Below are 20,257 nucleotides of genomic sequence, written 5' to 3'. Positions count from 1 at the left end.
TCAATCAAGTGGTGCCATTAGCAGGCAACAGTCTGCAGAAACGTGTTCAGAAAGCCCCAGAAATCCCAGATACACTGCTCTTTTGCAGGTTGCTATACTGAGCGTACACTTGGTAATCTCACAAGGGAGAATGGGATCATATGGCCTAATTCTGCTGCTGGACAAAAATACACATCCAGAGGGACCTAGAGAAAAGGGTGCCTAGAGAAAAAAGGGATAGTCTTGTGCTTCTTATGCTCCAGAGGCCTGCTTAAGCAAGTCTCTCCTGTTCCCTGGGCAGTTTAGGGGCAGAGGAATGTTGTTTTATTGAGAACTGTTTGACTGCATATCAGGGAACCTAAAAGCCCTTTGAGTTTGATTCTAAAATTTCCTTGCTCTTCCAGTGCTTTGGTTCATGGCATGGCTGCTGCAAGCTGGGGGTTGCTGGCCTGGAAAAGCGCTGGCCCTGTTGGCTGTGTCACCCATGTCCTGCAGTGTGAGCGGCCGGGAAGCCAAGCAGCCAATGGGACCTGCCACACAGGCTTGGACCCCTCACAATTCTTCTTTGAAAGACTGGACAAAACCAAAAGACTGGATGTTTCAATGTTAACAGATCAAGCTTTAATCAGAAAAGAGTCATGCTGGAAATTTCTTGGGTAGAGCTGCTCTCTGTATCCTGAGACTGGCTGAGAAACAATGCGAAAGGTGAACTTGGCTCGCTGGCTTTTACTTCTTTGATCTTCCTTGCCCAGAGTGGTACATTCTGCAGAGAATGGTGCAGCTGTACTCTTTGGAGGAAGAATAGGAATTTTTTTTTTTCTTTAACTAAAGATGTCATTTCCTGTCTCTCCTTGAATTCTTTTCATATTGATATTCATGGATTTAGTGCTGATGAGAACCATAACTTCATGTTAAAAAGACCATCCATTCCTTAAAAACGCCTCTTGTAATAGCCAAAGAGGCCAAAAAAGGCAATGAACAACATCTTCCTCTGAATTTTTGACTCATTTAGTCACCTAAATTAATCAGTGTTAATGAAAAGTATGCAGCTTGGTGTGACCATCCAGGAATTTGTCTGGCTCCATGATTTACCCTGCCTTGCCTGTGTATCCAGTGTGCTCTGGCATGGCATTATCCTGTGTCCTCAGGTGCCTGCCATACTTAACACTGTGTAATAAGACTGAATTCAGAACAAATGTTGGCTATGACAGAAAACTATTTCTAAGCAGTTGTAGGTCTACTTTAGGCCTTTTAGGATCAAACTTTCATCTCCAATTTAAATCCAATTTAAATCCAAGAGTTTATCTTTCACACCTTTTGAAAGCAGAACCTAGAGCTAAGTATTGTCTTTGAGTACTATTCTGGGCCCTGCCTCTGTGACCTTCCATGCATACGTACATGCTTTAGTGACAGTCTTAATAGTCATGGCTGTGTGTGGAAAAAGCAGGAATGAAAGTAATGCCTAACTCCAGGGTGTTCTTGCAAGCAATGAGGAATAGTGTCTGGGAGGCACTGGTTCATAAGTTGGGGTTCCCCCTTCCCCCCACTGTGCCACTGGTTTGCTGTAAAATCCTTTGCAAATCATTCACCTTCTCTGTAGGTTCAGTTTAGCTTTTGTATAGCAGGAACAATGATTCCTTTCTTCTCTGCATCCACAGTGGTGATCGCACGGGGCTAACAAGCAGTAATGCAGCCTTCAGGGAGCTGCAGCGCTGAAGCCACTCTAGCGAGTGTTTTGTGCTGGGAGAATAGATACTTAAAATATTTAATCAACAATTGCTGGGTATATATATCCCCACTTCTGGATTAAATACTCTTAGTGATTTAGGGCACTATTATATTTTTACCTCTTTTGTTTATCTCATGTTCTCATCAATTGGAGCTTCACTTTAGATCACGATAAAACACTTTAACAGTGTGACTTTACCAGCTATAGTTGTATATTCTGTATATTTTTAACCTTTTTAAAATAGCAATTCCATTCTTTTTTTTAAAGGGAAACAATAATGAATTTCTATATGGGTTATACCTTGTAAAAAGATTATCTCCATTTGCTCTTTTTAGAAACTTTTCAGAAGGGAAGGCACTGTCCCAATGCACAGAAGCAATTTTTCTTTTCAATGGATCCTGTGACTCAAATCTAAACCTTTGCTCTCAGAGGAACACTTTTCTAATGTTTACTTACTGCTTGATTCCTGATAGGCAGTCTGGAAAAAAAAACAGATGAGGTGTTACTCCTGAAAGTTATACTGCTTTATATTGTTTGAAAGGCAGAGATTGAGCTGATTTGTCTAGCAGCTTGCCTTTTCTCAGCTGGGGGAAAAAGTTCCTTTGTAGCTCAGGCTTTTATCAACAGTCCAATAAAAGTGTTTTATATATATACATAAAAAAATCATACAACATATAAAGCCTTTTATCTTGATGGCTCCAAAGTAGTTGACAAATTTGTCAAGTAATTTGTCAGCTACTTTCCTCAAAAGTTATCTCTTACTCCAGAAAGTTATCACAGAGGTATTTCTATGTTAGGTGAAATTATTCTTGCTACCAATAGCTTTGAAATAGCAATCAGACTTGTAATGCATGCATCACAAAATATTAATCTACAAATGATAGAAATGTTTTCCTAGTCCTTTTTCCTAGATGAAACAGATTGTTGTGGATGGGAAAAAACTGCATGAACTGATGGGGATGCCTCCTTCTCTGTGGTACCTCTGGACCCATCCCAGGCTTGGAGAAGAGCCTCTGGTCAAAGAGTGAGCTGTCTTCTGGGGCCTCATGAAGTTCCTCACAGCAATTTGCCCTTTACCTCACTAGTGGCATCATGACCTTCCATGGCCGCTATTCCATATAAGCCTTATATATGAGCAGTGTTTGCCTCTTCTGGAAGGGCTCTGGATGCACATCCCACATGCATACACACTCTGAATCTGTGAGGCTTCATCAGAGGATCCTCTTGGCTCCTGAACCTTTCCCCTGTGCAAGCTGTTGGCTACCTCCTGAGCAAACTGGTTGCAAGGTGGCTGAGGGTTTCATGAAGGGATCCATAGCAGGAGTGTGTTAATGGAGTCAAGTGCTATTTATTGGCTCCAGCGGATTTCACTGCGCCCTTGGCACATTCGTGTTTCCTGTATGAAACTTGGCTGAAGGAGTCAGAACTGCAAGACATCATCCCAGATTCCAGCTGGGATGCGTAACTTGGCTACATGACACTCTCCCCACTGTACCCCCCTTAACTACTTCCCGTGTTAAATATTTTCTCAGGACTCAAAAGGGAAAGAGGAAATAATCTCCAGGCCAGTGATTCTCATAAGTAGAAAAATTGCATAAATAAATTAGCAATGATTAATAGGAAGAAATTGTCACTTGTCTCACTTGCCTGGAAGTTGTAGCTTGCTGAAATGACAATCTTGGTGCTGGGGGCTTGGGATGCAGAGAGTGAATGATGGGGTAGGGATTTATTTTATATATATTTTCAAATTGAAAAAAAAAGTGTGATTTATTTTCCTTTGCTATAGCCTGCTCCAAATTTTCAGTTTTACATTAATAGCTGTGGGAACAGCAGTTCTTACTGCCATATACTTTAGCTATTAACACTGTGTCTGGTTTGACAGTACATCTCTCAATTTATTTTTTTTATTCCCTTGCGATCATAAAATATGTATCAGCCTTCCTTTCTAATCTCCTTTGGCATGTCCAGCTAGTTATTTTGTGTCTTCCCTCCTTTTGAATTTGATTTTTCTAACAACATATACTTAATGAGAAAAAATAAGCCTACTATTAAAACTTCTTTTTCTTAAAATTTGAAACCTGATTGAATTAATATTTAATGGAATTATTTCTCCAGTAGCCTCTAACAGCTTTCTACCCAAAATGTTTGCTTCACTGATATTTTAATTGCTGTAATAATCAGCATTCTGAGTACGAGGTCTTTCCTCTAGCTCAATAAATCCATACTGGCTGAGTAAAGCATGTCTGTGATTTATGTGCAGATAAACAGCTTTGGATCCTATCCAATCACTTCATCAGTTTTAATTCGGCTGCCTAATCAGTAGCAAACAGGAGGGTTGTTTTTTGCTGGTTTGGTTGTTGGGTTTTTTTTTACTTTGTTTTGTTTTTAACAGGGTTGGGGGTGTTAATACAGGGTTTGGCATGCTCCCCAGAATGGCACGAATAGCTCCCCATTTCTCATCATCTTTGTGTCAAAATCAGCTGTAACTTTCTGAAAGAGTTTGTAAGAAGGGGATGAGATGCCAAGCCGTGCCTTTGGGCTTTAGTTGGTATCTAAGGAACCAGGCAGATATGCAGTCTGAACAGTGAGTCTGCTCTTATCTCATGGTTTATAAAGGACATCCCTCAGATGCCTGAGAAAAGTGGAAGAGCTCATACAGAAGCAGATTTTGTTTACCCTCTGTGTTTAGGGGTTGATGCCTTCAAAATGATTTCCACAGCAATTATGTTACTGCAGTTGCTGTTTCTTGCTAGGCAAAGTGGCTTGGAAGGGTCCTGGAAGGTGCAGGAGGCACTGTGAGGTGCAGCTGTGCAGGGCTGGGACAGGAGAGCTCACTCCCCCCTTTGCACCCTCAGCCTTCTGCTCACTGTACATGTCAGCCACAGGCACAGCACTGTACAAGCCAGAGGGCTCCAGATGACTCCAGACCGAGGCTCTTCGAGATTAAGTCTCGTGACCACAGTTCCTGACCTCATTTTTGTCTACAATAACCTAAGCAAATGTCTGTTAAGGTTAAAACACTGCACCATTTACATGATCATCTATTAGTGCCATGGGTCAAGAGGTGAAGCATTCTCTGATTTATAAGCAGCCTCTGAAGGATTACAGAGAGCAGCCCCATTTTGGACATCAGATCTAGGGCAAGCAATACCATCTGTAATAACAAAGCCTACCTAAAGAGCTTAGCATGGTTTGGGTAGTAAACCATGCCTGTATATCTATGAACCTTGTCAGCTCTCCTGGCTGCCTTCATTTCAGTGTGTAACTGTGCCTGGCCACTCCATTTACACTGGAAAACTGCAAGAGGTGTTAGTAGCTCTTCCTCTGTATCTGACTTTTTCCTGTTTCTTCATAGCACCACTTGCTATGCAAGGAAGAAGCAGGCTTGGGAAAACTGTGTAAGCTGTGTGGGTACCATTGGAGCACTTACAGGGCACATTGACTGGGAAGAGGACCCTGGCATTGCTACTGTATCTTCTTGGGGGTTCACATCATAACCCAGTTGACATATGCCCCTTTTCCCTGTATGAGGTTAAACCCTCCCAGTTCTGTGTTTCAGTCTTACCAAGAATCTCAACCAGAGCTGCGCAATTCAAACTTTTTTGGCTCCGCTTTAATTTCTTGGACACACCCGTAGCTGTAGAGGCCTTAAATAGACTTTTGAATCATCATGAAATTCAGAGAATTAGGCTGGGCTGGAGGGAAGGGCAGGGCACCGGGTATATGGCATTTTGGGATCACTTCTCTGTGCAAATGTGGGTGTCCCAAGGGACCTTGGGTGAGGTGTGTAATCCATCTGCTGTGTTGTATTTTTTATAGCTTGCAAAAAGGGCAATAACACCTTGTTGCCTTTGACTGAGAATGAAGAGAGAATAAAATCCATTAATGAAGAGAAGACATTTAGACATTTAGCTCCACCTCCACTAACGGCACTCACTGGGCTTTTTATCTGCAATGTTCGAAGAGTTTTCAAAAATGATTTGGCAATGTGTGTGGAGGGGGAAGTTTGGCCATTATACTGTTTTTATATTATGCTGCTATTTTTTAATTGATGACAGCCCTGTGGAGGGACTACCAGGCTTGGGACTCTCCTGGCTTTGACTAAGCACAATCTATAGGTTTGGTTCTCTTAAACTTAACAAGAGCTGTGAGCATTCCTGTTAAAATTGATGGGAAATGAACTTCAAGAGTCCTGAAAGATGAAGACTATCCCATCTGTCTATCTGCTGCTTTAATGGAGAGATGAGAAAGGTTTCATGCTGTAACCTGGCAGGGAATTAAAACATCTGAGAAGAAATTTCAGGAGAAGGCTCAGTGTCTTACAGATCAAAGGGTTCATTTAGGGAATCCTCTATTCTCTAGCCAAAGGGGAGCTATTATGTTTAGAGAGGCAGTGTGCAGACCAGAATGATTCTGCTGGTGAAACCTAGAGTTTGTACTGTCCAGTGGCTTATTTTATAGAAAAGGCTACCTGCCAGTCCTGGAGGTTTGAGCTAACAGATGGATCTTGTTTTCTCATAAGCTGGTATGCTGGGCTCTGAGGTGCCTCCTGGAATATCACTGAAGAAACCTTTCCACTTTCACCATTTTAAAGAAACAGGAGTTATCTGACAGTGAAGACTGAGTCCTTTTGGTGGGTGCTCTGTCACTCTTGGGCTCCTTTGGGTGTCCTTACCTTCAGGATTCAGCCCTGGCAGAACAGCTGCAGAAATGTTCACATCTTCATCCCTTTCCTGTGATTTCTTCCATGAGGAAAGACTGATAGGAGAAGGAAGGAAATGTGAGAGTCTGTATGAATGTCAGTCTTAATATGTTGAAAGAGAGGACTGTGAGAGCCTTTTCTGGGTTATGGAAATGTGATGAATGAAGTTTCTTGAAGGAAACAATTGCTTCAGTCCTCTCAGTGAACTGCATGACTGGTTCCTCTGTTTCTGTGGTTTGGTTTTTTCCAGATGGTGCTACATTTATAATTACTTTCCTTTTTAATGTTTTTTTCCTATTTTCCCTTTCCCCCATCCATTTCCCTTTTTCCCATTCACTTTTCCTGATTCATACTGTATAGATGCCATTCAAAAAATTACCAGAGTGCTAAGAAGTCTGCCTATGGCTAAAGTCTAATGGCCCATCCCTGAGTGCAGCACCTTACCCTACAGAAGCCCTCTGGCTTTATATAGAATTTTGTCAGATCAGATACTAGTTTCCCTGGAAAAAGCATTTTGTCTTTTTAATATCTCTATTCCTTGTCTATGATGTAGTGTTAGCAGCATATGCTTCTTCTCAGGAGCACAGTGAGGAAAAACCCATCTGGTTTGTGAATGCTCAGACATTGCTCTAATGGAAGCCATGTAAATAATTAGATAAATTATTTCACTGAGTTTGTCTGTCAAGCATAATAGGTAGCAGGGTCAGAATCTCTTCACAGTGATACATTTTGTACTGGCTGAGTGGGATTTGTGCTCACAAGCCATTGTAAGGAAGTGTCCTCCAATTTTTGCTGTCTCTGTCTTTTTCCTGCCTACGCTTTTAGCTCTTTGATCTCTTATTGGTGAGCTCCAGGGAGCAGATACTATCATGGCCAATGTCTGCACTGTGCTCAGTGCAAAGAGTTCAGGCACAGGGTATGGCAGGTGGTGCTGCCATAACTAAAGGATAAATTAGTATTAACTAATTTAGAATTTGTTAGAATTTATCATAATTTTTGCCTTTTTACTTTCATAAGACTGATGGGTGAAAACAGCGAGAATAACCTTTCAGATGAGGGTTTCTTGAACAAATTTGTTGATTCTGAGCTTTGCTTTTGGTGATTCAAAGAGGAGGTTTGTGGCTCACAGCCAGTGTGCAGGCTCTTTGCCCTAGCTCCCCTGCTGTGAGACTGGGGGCAAACTGTGTAGGCTGGCTCATGCATCTCCATCTGGCTGCAGCTCCTGCATTGACTTGAGCAGTTCAAATAATTCTTGACTAATCTGAGTGTATCTGTAGTTCAACAGGCAGAATGGAAGGTGCAGTGAACTCCAACAGGAGTGAATGATGAGGCAGGGTGATGGATGGTGGGGACAGGAGTGTTCCTAAAGGGAGCATTGCAGTGGGGAGTAAGATATGTGTTCATAGCCTACATTTCTCACTGGTGCAAATCTCCCACTTGGAAACTGGGACAAGAGTGATTCCTTGTCTTCAAGGAATCTTGAAGTCTTGAAGACTTGTCACAGAGTCTCTTCTGTGAGGATGAAGCATTTAGTATTATGAAAAGTTCAGACAGGGCTGCAAAATTTCTCAGTCAGATTGATTGTGTTAAAATATTTTTTGTTTCTACAAACATTTTCTGCTACCCAATCTGTGGGCTAGGATTTTTTGCAGAAGGCAAATAATTGCAGCTGGGGCTAGTTTTGAAGTAACCTTCAGGTGAGCATTAAGGAAAATTTTTACATTGCTTTGTGGTTAAACTTAAATAATATTTTCACTACATTTGATTTCCAAATGATGTCAAAATTCTTCCCTATCTGGTAGAAGATGTAGTTAGAAATATCCACTGAAGACTTGTTTTCTGGTATTTCCACAGGTCACTTAAGATTTTCCCTGGAGCATGACTTTGAATATGACACTTCAGTAATGCAGGAGCTGTAAGTAAATAATATCATGTTTGCAGCCCTTGTTTAAGAGCTGTGTTTGCACTCTTTCCAGAGCTTTGCTAGAGCTCATCTTTGCTAGACTCTGTCTACCTCACAACAAGCTTGTAGGGAAGTCACTGAGAGAAGACATGGTTTCAAAGTCGATCATGACATTTTAGATGCTTTGCTTTATCAGCTTGTTTAATCTAAGAATTCCAATAATGGTTGCCTAATCTGCAGGAAGAAAGCCCAAGACATCTGTCACTATTGCAGAAAATGTCACAAGCAGACAAAATTAAAAATATCTCATTAGCATCTATGAGCAGTGAATAAAATGCAATAATAAATTACCAAAAGCTGGCATGCCATTGGTGCCCAGACACAGAACAAAGGTCAAGAACCTTCTTTTGCTTGTGATACTAATTAAAAAGGCATACTAGAAGCTGAACTAATGAACCCTAGAGGCCGCTGACCTGGTCATGTATTTGTTGGCCTTTAGTAACTTGATGTCAGAGTTCAGTAGCTTAGGAGTCTTACCACAGAGGTAAGCTTTTGGGCAATTCATGGTTGTGAATGAACAAAAATGATACAGTTTAATTTTCCTTCTCAACTTTTTCCATCTTTTTCAAAGTTGAATTAGTAAGGTGCTAATTTTGGTGTCTCTTTTCTGAATTCTGCATTATTTTTCCTAATCAATTCTCTCAGATCTGCTCAATCTCCATTTAATTCAGTCAGCTACTCAACATCCAAACCTTTTGTAATAAAGAGAGTGCTAATTTTTCCATTTATTTCAATTGTCTTTCGTCAGGTGTTATCATATAACTCAATCATGCAGCTTTGGAATTTGTAATTTAATCAATAAAGGAGGCCATTTTTCTCAAGAAAATCAAGGAAGAAAGATCTTGAGGAAAATGCACAGTGAAAGGAAGGTGAAGAACAAAAAAGGGTGATAGGAACTGTAGTTAGCATTTAACAGCTGCACACCTTGGTGGCTGTATTTGCCTGGCAAGTATCAATTAAAAGAGATACCACTACATTAAAATTAATGGATATAATGAGTTTACCTGTGCACTCATCTTGCAAAATCTAGGGACAAGCATGGATAATACTTAAGTTTCTATGACAAGCACCTTGCACCATCTCCAGGTGTTGGCAACCCTGTAGAGGAGCAATACTGTTCACACAAGCAGTTTGATATCAAGAGAGACACCAAAAAAAAATAATTTTGCTGTGTGAGCTCCTCCAGCCCTTCTGCTCACATGGCTTTTTATTGTGTTGCTGTTGCTGTAGATAAGGGCAGAGGAGGGATGATCTGCAGCCTCCCATGATGCGCTCATGGAGGGGCCCAAAGCTTTGCAGCAGAGATGTCCCTGTCCACAGTAAAAGATGTCTGTGGCCTGTGAACCTGCTCTGTTGTCCCTGCCTCTGGCTTTGCTTGCAGGGCTTCTGCTGCCCCACAGGTGGGGGTGGTACTGTGCTCTGCTGGCAGGATGAGGGGATGGCTGTTCTTTGCTAGCACTGAGAGCTATTCTGGTTTTCTGCCCTGGCCCATCTGAAAGAGCATCTCTGTTACTCTGCCAGAGGTGTGAATTTTGCCCCAGGAGTGAGGTTTGTTTTGCAATCAGCCCCTGACAACACGCCTTTTGCACACTGCCAAGCAGCTTTGAGCAAGGCCTGGTTGGGAGATTGAATGCCCCACTGGAGAAGCACTTCTGCTGGGCCACAGCTGGGAGTCTTTCCTTGGCCCCTTGACTTCAGAGAGAGATTGCCTGGGCAGGTCTCAAATATCAGGCCTCTGTAGAGTCAGCCATGGTTTTGCTGATAAATTGCTTATAAGCATTATGGTCTCAACTTCGCAAAGTCTGCAAAACACAAGATTAAAGATATCAAAACTCTTCATTCAGAAAACATTAATATTTAAAATTACAGTAAATCGTTTGGTGTTTAAGGCATGTCACTGCTCCTTTGCTTATGTCTCTCCCAAGGCCTGGTTGCTAGTGCTATAGACACATTTTCTTCAAATCAAACATTGAGCCAGCTATTGAAACACCCATCTTGTGGGATTTTTAGAATGTGTATTTTAGTTGAAGCAAGCATGTTAGTAAAAAAACTTAATAATAGAACATTTTGGAGAATTTTTAATACGTGATGTGTGGCATGTGTCTTGAAGATTTTAGTACTCCCCTTGAGTGCTACTCGAGATTGAATAAACAGCTTTCTAGAGAGTCTTCAGGTGCTTATTTTCAACCTGCATTGACAAACTTTTCCTGTGGTAAGAGCAGAGCACTACAGTAAATAATCTTGCTTCCTCCCACCTTCCATCCCCAACAACACCCTAAGCACTCTACAATAAAAACTGTCTCTTAATGGGGATAGGGTCTTACCTCAGGGTTTATTAAGTAATGAACATCATGGATTGAAAAATGCCTGAACAAGGATTGCATTGGAAGGGGCTGCCCACAGAGGTGGTGGAGTCACCATCCCTAAAGGTGTTCAAGAAATGATGGGACATGGCCCTCAGTGCCATGGTCTAGTTGACAAGTTGGAGGTTAGTCAAAGGTTGGACTCGATGATCTCAGAGGTCTTTTCCAACCTAAATGATTCTGTGATTCTATGTGAGACTGTGAAATGAAATGGAGATGAAATGAAATGGAGATGAAATTGAAATGGCTTGGTCCTATATTTTCAGCCATTCTTGAATTCAAGAATCCTGCTCCTGTTTTGCACAGCTGTACCAGAAAGTTTTGGACAAGGAAGGTGTGGAGTGTGCCAGTCAGACTGCACAAAAAAAAAGACTGTAGACAAAATCTACAGAACTGCAACTGGATGACAAATCATTCCCTCTGCCCTTGGAAAATATCATAGAAGCCTTTGCTTATATGAGCAATATTGTAAATATTGTTCATATTTTTTTTCATAAACCTGTGTTTGAGTCTATTCTCCAACCTTTCAACAGTGCCAAAGGATTACCAAACATGCACCATATGATTGTTTATGATCCTTGGTCCCTTCTTGTGCTTTCCAAATAATGTCATCAAAGCCAGTGCTGTTCTGTCTGTTGTGTTTGGCCAAATATGAGAGCAGAGTTTCTCCCACAGAGTAGCTTAATGTGCTGTATTTGAAGATTGACTTCTGGAGCAATGACTCTTTGACTGGCCAAAGCAATCAGTGCTTTGCCCAGCCAGGCAGCTTAGGGAACCCAGCTCTAAGAAGCTTTCTCATGAGAACTGTGGCTGAAGACATTTCTCGGGGTTGATTTAGCACTCAAGAGCTCAGAGCTTTGTGGAACTGGAGCATCTTCAGAAGTAAGCAATGACATATGCAGATTGCTTTTCTGTCTTTCCCACAGTAATGACCTCCTCCTTCCATCTAAAAAAGATAAAATTTTGAATTATACTTTAATCCTACTTTATAGTGGTATTTTACACAAAATCACACCAGTGTAAAGTATGTCCAAAAATATCTACATATATGTTCATTAATTTTTCTCCACCTGCTTTTGAGCTACTGAAACATTTTGAAACACCTGGTTTGTTTGGTTTTGTTGTTTGTTTTTTTTGTCCTGCTTCCAGCACCAAATCACCCATTTTAGTGATTCAGTCCTGATCCGGAATTTGGGGGGGAAGAAAAGAAACACTGCAACCACTTTTAGTTCATCTCCTAAAAGATGTTGGGTTTTGCTCACACTGATTTTGAATTCAACAGGCTGCAGAAGGACTGGGTGTCATTTAGCTATTAGACATTTTTGTTTTCCTGATCATTGTGAAGTAGCATCATTAACACAGGCAAATTACCATGCTTCACTGTGCTTCGTCCATGGTACATTAGAGGCCCTTTTCCATTGGTAAAGCTGAGTCTATTCTTCTGTAAAATCAGGGGCCCATTGGCACTTCTTTGGCAAGTGAGACAGAGGGACTATTTAATGGGAAGAAGAGTAGTCTAATAAAGGGGAAGAAGTCGAACATGACAAGTGAAAGGAAAGATAGCAGAATGTTGGTTTATAAATCACTGCATAATTGGGCCAAAATATTAATCCATTTTCACAGGGCCAGAGAGAAAGAGGACGGCAGTTTTGGGGTAAATGAGTTATGTGATTTTTCCAAAGTGCATTTTAGAGAAGTCAAGCACTCTATCCATTTCTCTTCCCAATATGAGTGCTGTGATTTCAGGCTAATGGAAAATGGTTTGTATTGCTGAATTTTCTTTTTTGAAATGGTGTATTGGCTTTTGGTGAAGAACTTGGACTTATGCTTGAATATGTCTGGATTTTACAAATACGTTTTTAGTTTAATAAGATGAAACCAATTAACCAGAAAAGTCATTGCCAATGGATTTTACAAGTACATAAAAATATATTGCTTTTTCTTGAAACATTTCATCACCTTCCTGAATGTTCCTTTTTCTTTCCTTTGCCACCAGTTACAAAGCACTGTGATATTTTGTTCCCTTACACCTTTTCCTGAAAACATTGATCTCTGGCCCTGATTGTGTATCTGTGTGGGGAGATATTAGGCATGTGCATATGCATCTATTTATTTCTGACTCAGTGTTTATTTCTTTCTCCGGTGTTGTTCAGTGTGTTTAACTTGTGGCCTGAGGAAAAACAGAGCACACAAGCTATAAAAGAGTTGTTCTGAAAAGGTTGCCTAAAGTGGCACAGGACCCAAGGGCTAATGAGCAATCTCTCAAAGCCAGGCATGCAATAATGCAACTGCTGAAATGTTTGGCACAGCCCCTGGTTGTTACCCCTCTGGATCTCTGGGAGCGGTCATGTCTCCTGGAAACTCTTTGGAGGTCCCTCATTATGTCAGATGTGCCTTGCAAGTGAGGGTGGGGACAGAGACTCACTATCCTGCAGTGGCACAGAGGTCTGTGGAAATGAGTTCTGGTTTCTGCCTGCCTGTCTCTGAACAGGAATGCTCATTTAATCACCTATAGCAATATTTTACTTGGAGGAAATTTTAACATGAGGTCCCATCAGCCTCCTCTACCCCTAAATTTCCATCAACTCTGCCTGCAAAGAGGGCTGGGTAGCACACAAGACATGGATGCATACTGAGGAATTGTAGGATTTCTATTTCCATTACCTCAGCCTTCCTCATTCCCTTGTAGCCTTGCCTTGTGCTTAAAATGCAATGGATATTAACTTCTATGAGCATATGGGGCGGTAACCCGGGCAGGCATTGCCTTGGGATGACATGGTTTTCCCTGCTCTGATCACCTCTGTAAACTGAAGCATGAAGAGCCTGCTTTGATCCCTAAAACTTTGCTAGTTTGCTTTAGTTACCAGTTGATACAGAGATGACTTAAACATGGTACTTTGGGGTAAAATATAGAATGTTTGTCCAAGTAAATGGCAATGTCACTAATAAAGTTAGCTGTTGCAAACAGACATCTCTGTTCCCATTAACTTTTGCCCAATTTGTCAAGAAAACATCTGTATCATCTAAAATAAAACCACTAAATTTTGGTAACAGGAAAGGCTTTAATTCTTTTCTCCTGCAGACTGTGGGAGTGCCCTGCAGGACAGTGCCCTTTTTGCATCACTGCTTTCATTTAGTAGTGGTTCTCACAGTTTAAAAGTAAGTTTAGATATTTTACCAGCATCCTGACATCACTACTAAGGCTCTGCATGTTTACCATAGAACTGATGATCTAGTTGAAGGAAATTATTACATGAGAACTTTAAAGGAGATACACTTTCAATGGGGTGTGAACTTCAACACAAACCTAACAGTTGCTTAAAGTCCTTCTGGATTTGTGAAACAGTCCAATGAGCCACGCCAAGTTGTGAATGATGCTACCCTGCAAACAGCCAGGACAGCCCGACACCTCCTTCCAGTAGCTGTGGTGTGAGCAGCATGTCCAAGCTTGTCCACTGTTTATTTAATTCTCACTTTTTTTTTTTGGCCTGTGTTGAATTCCTGGCCTGTCCTTCATATTAAAATGACCTTGTTCCTCCAGGGAAACCTCCCCTGCTTCAAATGAATGGTACCAACACCAAATAGCTGCTTTGTGGTATCCAGTTTTGTCCTGCATTTGTTTTAAAGCTTCCCAGGAACCCTTGGCTACTTCGTGCAAACTGTTAACTTGAGGGTAATAATTTTGTCTGGGTTTTGTCACAGAAATTCAATTAAGGAGGATTATGAACACAGTTGTAGGCCTGTTTCATTTACAGTTGTAAATGAAACCCAGGCCACACACTGATATTTTTTATAGGAAAGGAGATGCTGTGTAGTTTTGAGTGGCTGAATTACCTGCATGTTCCTTTGTGTGGCTTCACTTATTGCAGAAGGGAGGGGAGTGAGACTTAGAAAAATTAATAAAAAAGTGATAGGAAAGCAGGAAAGAAATCACCAAGGGAAAAACTATCCCCACTGCTTTTCCCTAGGAGGCACACATCCCTTCCACACATAATAAACTCCACAGGGAATTTCTTCCTCCTTAGAAAACATATCCCAAAGGGCAGGAGTGAGTAGTCTTTTATTTATTTATTTATTGTAAACAAAGAGCAATATTCTGTTTTCATGACCTTGATTTGGCTCCAAGTCTCTGAGCCACTGGGGACAAGGCATAAGGTTTCACTTTTTTTTCATTTCTTATTTCTGGGCCATAGAAGCCAACATTTTATTCCGTTTTTCTCTTTTCAAGTTTTTCTGCAAGCAGCTGAATTCTCCAGGTAGGAAAGAGGAGAGTAGGGGGAAGGGAAGAAAGGACGTTTACCATATTGGAGCAAAATTATAGTCCCTGCAGATGCTGGCTCCAGGTGGAAGCAGCATGTTTGGAGACAATGAAACAAGAAGGGAATTTGTTTATTTGGGAGACGCCTTCTTAAGTTATGAAGGCAAAACAAAGGCAAAACTTGTTTTGATGTCCTCTGATGAAATGTCTGTGTTTGTAGAGGAGCAATATATCTCAGCTTTGCTTTGCAAGAACAAATTTGGGAAATACCTTGCACCACTCAGAAGATATGTGAAAGGCATGGTACTTGGGTCACCCTTCTGCCTTATGCAGGCTTTGTCCCACAGCTTTGGGCTCTGCCCTCTAACCTTTTGCCTGGAAAATCCCACACTGATTTCCCCAGGGTGTTGCCTGCCTGAAGACATAAAGGATAAGGCTTAGCTCCTATATACTGATTTTTATTCATAAGGAGTTATCACTATTTTGCAGATGGGGAAGAGAGAGGTGCTCAAAGGTAGAATCATCCCCAACTGAGTCAAGACCAGGCACAGTCCCAGTTCCCTGGATGAAGTGAATACTGTGGTGTCTGCTGGAGGGCCTACCCAATGCATCACCTTTGATTAAAGCTCTCCCCAAGTATACTCTATTTAACAACTTGTTTGCCTCTTGTTTCTTACTTTCTTCCTGATCCTTCAGTTCTAGGAAGGGTTATGCTGTCCTTACTGTGGTTTCAGCTACATGCCTAAGAGGCTTACTGGATTCTTCACCAGATGAGGGGAAATAAGCTCTTTAGTTTCTAGCTTTAGATCAGATACTGCTTCTGTATCTTTCTCTATACAGACTTGGCACTGTTGAACACTGAAAGAGAAGCAGGCAGCTTATTAACTCTCAAAAACTTCAGCAAAATTCACTGTAAAGTGATGCAGTGAAGTGTGAACAATATCTACTTTTGCTTCACATCCAGGACAATTCATCTTGTGGTAAGAGGCTGTTACAGTATTTTTTATATTTCTCAGTTGTTTTGTGGTAGAGTTGTATGGTGTCAAACCAAACTTCTTGTTGAGGTAAAACCTGGATGAAAATAATGAAAGGCCTTATATAAAGGATGATCTGTGAGTCTCTTGCATTTTGGGCACCTTTTCTAGAGAGGTTAGGACAACTGAAATCAGTGGCCTCAGCAGCTTTCAGACCAGGTGAACATGGCTTTATGGAGAGTTTATGACTAGATGGATTTGAGTGTGAATAACCTCGCAGAAGTCACATTTTGTGTGAATCCGAAGAAGTGGATTCACACAAAAATAGTGGGGGAGAAAAAGAAGAGGATCGGTATTTTGCATAGCTGTCAGATTATTTTGTTACAATTGATTGGGACAGTCTGTCATTATCCAGTTTTGTTGCGTAGTGGAGGAAGGAGATGAGCATCTCCAGAGGGTGACTCACCTGAAGGGCCTTCCCATGGGTGACAAGAGCTGACCTCAGGACTGCTGATCTCCTGCTGATGAACAAAGGCCTTGCAGCCTAGCTAAGCTCAGGTGAATAAAGTAGGGTGAGATGAATCTCTGCCTACGTTTCATCACTCACATATTTTATATTTGGTAGAGTATATAAAAATAGTCCCTTTTTTAGCATCTTTCAATCTGTAGATAGTAGAGTTTGATCCTTAGCCAGCATAAATGAAATAAACTTCAGTACTAAAGAGCTGACTTTGATGGAGTAACTTCTGCTTTGCTCCAGTTCAAGCAGTTTCAATCTCCAGAGAATTTTCTGGGGTCATTTCAGTAGTAAGCTTTCTAAGCTTTTACCTAAACTTCAGCAAAAGGACATAAAGAGGCTGCATGGTATGTAAAGTACACATGATTTCAGGCTATACCTTATGATTTAGATAAAGCATTTTAGATTCATGACATCTGGCAGCATTGCTCTCTCAGAGTGTAGCAGAGAAATAATCCTTTCAAATCAGCTCTGTTGGAGAGTGAAACATTTTTCACCAGCCTAGTTTAAAACTCATGTCTGAGCCTTTCTCTCCTGCTAACTGGTTCAGCACAAACAAACAGTGCACACAGGATGTAGCTGTTTCAGCAGTTTCCCTGGAACTTGCTGTACATTTAAAATTATTTTCTAGCTTTTTTTTTTTTCTGAACAAGGTTTTTTACATAGAAGGTAAAATGTGTAGTTAAATCATAAAGCTAGATAAAGTATTGTGAGCCTGTGTTGGACTGAAATCCTTTTCATGCAAATAATGACTTTATCTGCTTATTATGGAAGAATTGAAAGAAGTGTGGGAAAGTAAAACTGAAACATACTCAGGATCCTATATTTCAGCATGGTGGGGGAGGCTGACCATTAATACTGGAATTAATAAACCTCTAAAGCCACCTCATCTGAGCAGCAGCATAGGAACTGGCAGTGCAGAATGCACAGCCTAATTCTGTTTCAGAAAAGCTAAAATTAAATGTTTGTTACAGCTTTATGTGCATACACTCTCAGCAGGAGCCATTTTCATTCCCTTTAGGCAAACTCAGAAGAGGCTGAACATTTAACAGCCTTGAACTACCCAGTCTGTGTGCCATATGTACACAGCACTGAGCCATGCCTGTGTTGTCAGTCTTTAGTCTTCCTGAAAGGTGGAATCTGGCTGGTTGCTAGCAATTCATGTCCTTGGAGGCACTGGAGCAAAATGCTGATGTTGATCAGAAGGGGAAGGTCTGAAATTGTAAGCAAACAGAGAAGATCCATCATGCATTCTCACAGATGATAAAAGGCTGCCAGTGGCAGTCTGCTTATCAAATAACTAGATTTATTCAAATAGTCTGTGCTCTCATTAAATAATTTGCTTTTCATGTTTTTGTTTTATTTCATCTTACTGAAGGTGTCTGGGTTTTTTTCCCTAACCTACTATTGCTGCCATGGCAAAGTGGCTAATTTAGAACATTTCTTCTGTTAATGGCTAAAAGCAGCATGGACTGCAGTGTTCTCTTCTCACTGACATCTTTTCACAGGACCTCAGAGAAAAGCCAATCCCTGTCATGAAATCTGAGATTCCTAGAGAATAAATGAGAAAAAATAATGTAGTAATTGTAAATTTGTTCCTTGCAAGATGATAGTGCTAGTGATAGTGCTACACATTTCATTTAGCATAAGCCTAGTGCTGTCAGCTATGCTCAAAAAATGGGGGAGAATTGATAATTTTTAATCAGTAGAGACAAATGAAATGCAGAAACAAAAATGTTGCTAGCATGATATGACACCCTGTGCTGAAAGGACCATTCCTTTCCTAACTCACTGAGGTATCACATTTTCTGTTTTTGTTCCCAGTGGAATGAGCTTCTGCTTTCCTCCTTTTCTGAAAACATTTGTAAGATAGGAAGTGGAATATTAATAATTGAAAATGCAAGTTGCAGTAATGCCATTTGCATAAGGATGTTTCTTGACCCACGGAGGATATTCACTGTTTGTTGGAGAAAATATCAACAGAGAAACTGTGGGAGCCTGATGGATCTAAAAGGCTACCTGGCAATAAATTTATTTCTCAAATTAATCTTAATGTGGTTCCCAAGACTAGAATTCTCTATTTGTAGCCTGCCTTTTTTCCTGGAAGAAAACGTGATGCACTATCAAGAGATCAATATCCCCCAGTACTGGATGTGATGCCAGCGTGCAGATATTTAACATGGAATAAAGGTTTTTTTAAACAAAGTACACGGACACAAGTTCTTCCTCCTGCAGGTTTTACTTGTTGAAGTTTAACAGTCCCAGTGACCTTTGCTGAATCCTTCTCCAAAAGCATTTTAACAATGAAGCTCATGGAACTCAGCAGCTGGGGTTAAGACTGGTTTGACTCTGCTGATATTTTAACCTGTCGTTTCAGGAACTGTGGTTTTCTGTTTGGACCTTTTGGGGTGTTGTTTGTTAAGATGCTTGTGCAGAGCCATCCTTCCATGCTGTTTTGAATGCCAGTGGTACCAAAACATTACTCATAAAGTGCGCACGCTATTACGATTCGTGACTTTAACTCTTAGCATATTTATAGGCCTCATTTCCATTTTTTGTGGTCTCATTAATGGAGCAGCAATAATAAATTGAAATGTTAATGGGGGATCATTCCACCAACTGCAGAAAGTATTAATGAACTTGATACAATAGTTGAAAGGAAAATAACTTTTTAGTAGTGTAATTTTTTTAATCATTGCCCCTGGTTCTCTCCTTCCAAACATGTGGAACTGGGACAGTTTCAAAATTATGAAAATGATTTCATGCAGACAATCAGCTGAATATGTTGCATGGGAGATGCACTGTTTGCAGAAATTCCAGGGGGGGCAACCATTCTGTAAGTGAAGCATGAGGAGACTTTGCTGTAGTCATGGTGGTAGAGCTAGAAACCCAGAAAGCACATTTTGTCTGTGTGAGTTAATGAACTTCATTAATGGAGAGTGAAAAACTGGTCCTCCTTGTATGAAATGGGCATTTCACATCCTGTTGAGAAATACTTGGGGAGAGTGTTAAGATGTGGTATTGGATTTTAAGGCTTGGTCCGTTAGTATCTGTGGAGTTGTTCTCTCCTGAGGGAGAGAAGTTACACCATGGGGCAATCCTCAGCTGGAAAGAAACAGTACCAGACACCATCCAGCACCTTCCCTAGTGCCACGTTGTCAAAGACCTCTGTGCTGAAATTAGTTACAGCTGTGAAGACATTTCTATATGCATGCTTAGAAGTTGAAGGCTAAAATTTGTAATACATTTGGAGTAAATTTGCATTCTGGCCTCTGGTACAGAGCATCTGTTTGAGTCTTTTTGCTGCTTAGTTCTGGAAAGTTTGTTCCCAGCAAGTTTTCATCTCTCTGAGTACATTCATTAATCCTTTTTGGATTTAGCTTACCCACAAATATAGAAGAAGCTTTGAAGTGCATTGGCAACTTTTCACCACCCTTCTTTCTTTTGTTTTGTTAAATAGTAAGTTTAAAGGTACTAGAGTAGGTCAAGAATTGCATGCTTAAACTGTTTGTTTCCTGCAAGAAAAGAGACTGGCATTTAAACGTGCCATTCAAGCTAATCATCTCATAATCAGGAGTTTACTGACCTAGAAACTTAATCTAGTCCTGTGAGTTAAAGTATCTGCAACTTTTTTTTTAGAAAACAGAAAAAAAATTATTTTCAAATGAGGCATGTGATTAGTCTAATTCTCTTTTTTTTGTAGATACCATTAATTTGAAAATTACTTCTGTGAGGTGCTGTTATCTTGCTTCTGTGCAGGCAAACTGTGAAC

At 40.7% G+C, this 20,257-nt stretch overlaps 1 protein-coding gene across 3 annotated transcripts in view; it reads left to right on the top strand.

Moving 5' to 3' along the window:
• The window catches only part of SEMA5B (semaphorin 5B), a 266,285-nt gene that overhangs the window by 74,526 nt on the left and 171,502 nt on the right, over positions 1-20,257 (top strand). For all 3 annotated transcript variants that reach the window (XM_015635333.3, XM_015635337.3, XM_015635338.3), the window contains exon 2: positions 8,265-8,325. The gene's annotated coding sequence lies outside the window, so the exon portion shown is untranslated. The remainder of the gene's footprint in view (positions 1-8,264; positions 8,326-20,257) is intronic.

Source organism: Parus major, chromosome 7 (assembly GCF_001522545.3).
Source record: "Parus major isolate Abel chromosome 7, Parus_major1.1, whole genome shotgun sequence".
Lineage (NCBI taxonomy): Eukaryota > Metazoa > Chordata > Aves > Passeriformes > Paridae > Parus > Parus major.
Note: the sequence above shows the minus strand (reverse complement) of the source record. Positions and strands in the feature narration are given on the sequence as shown.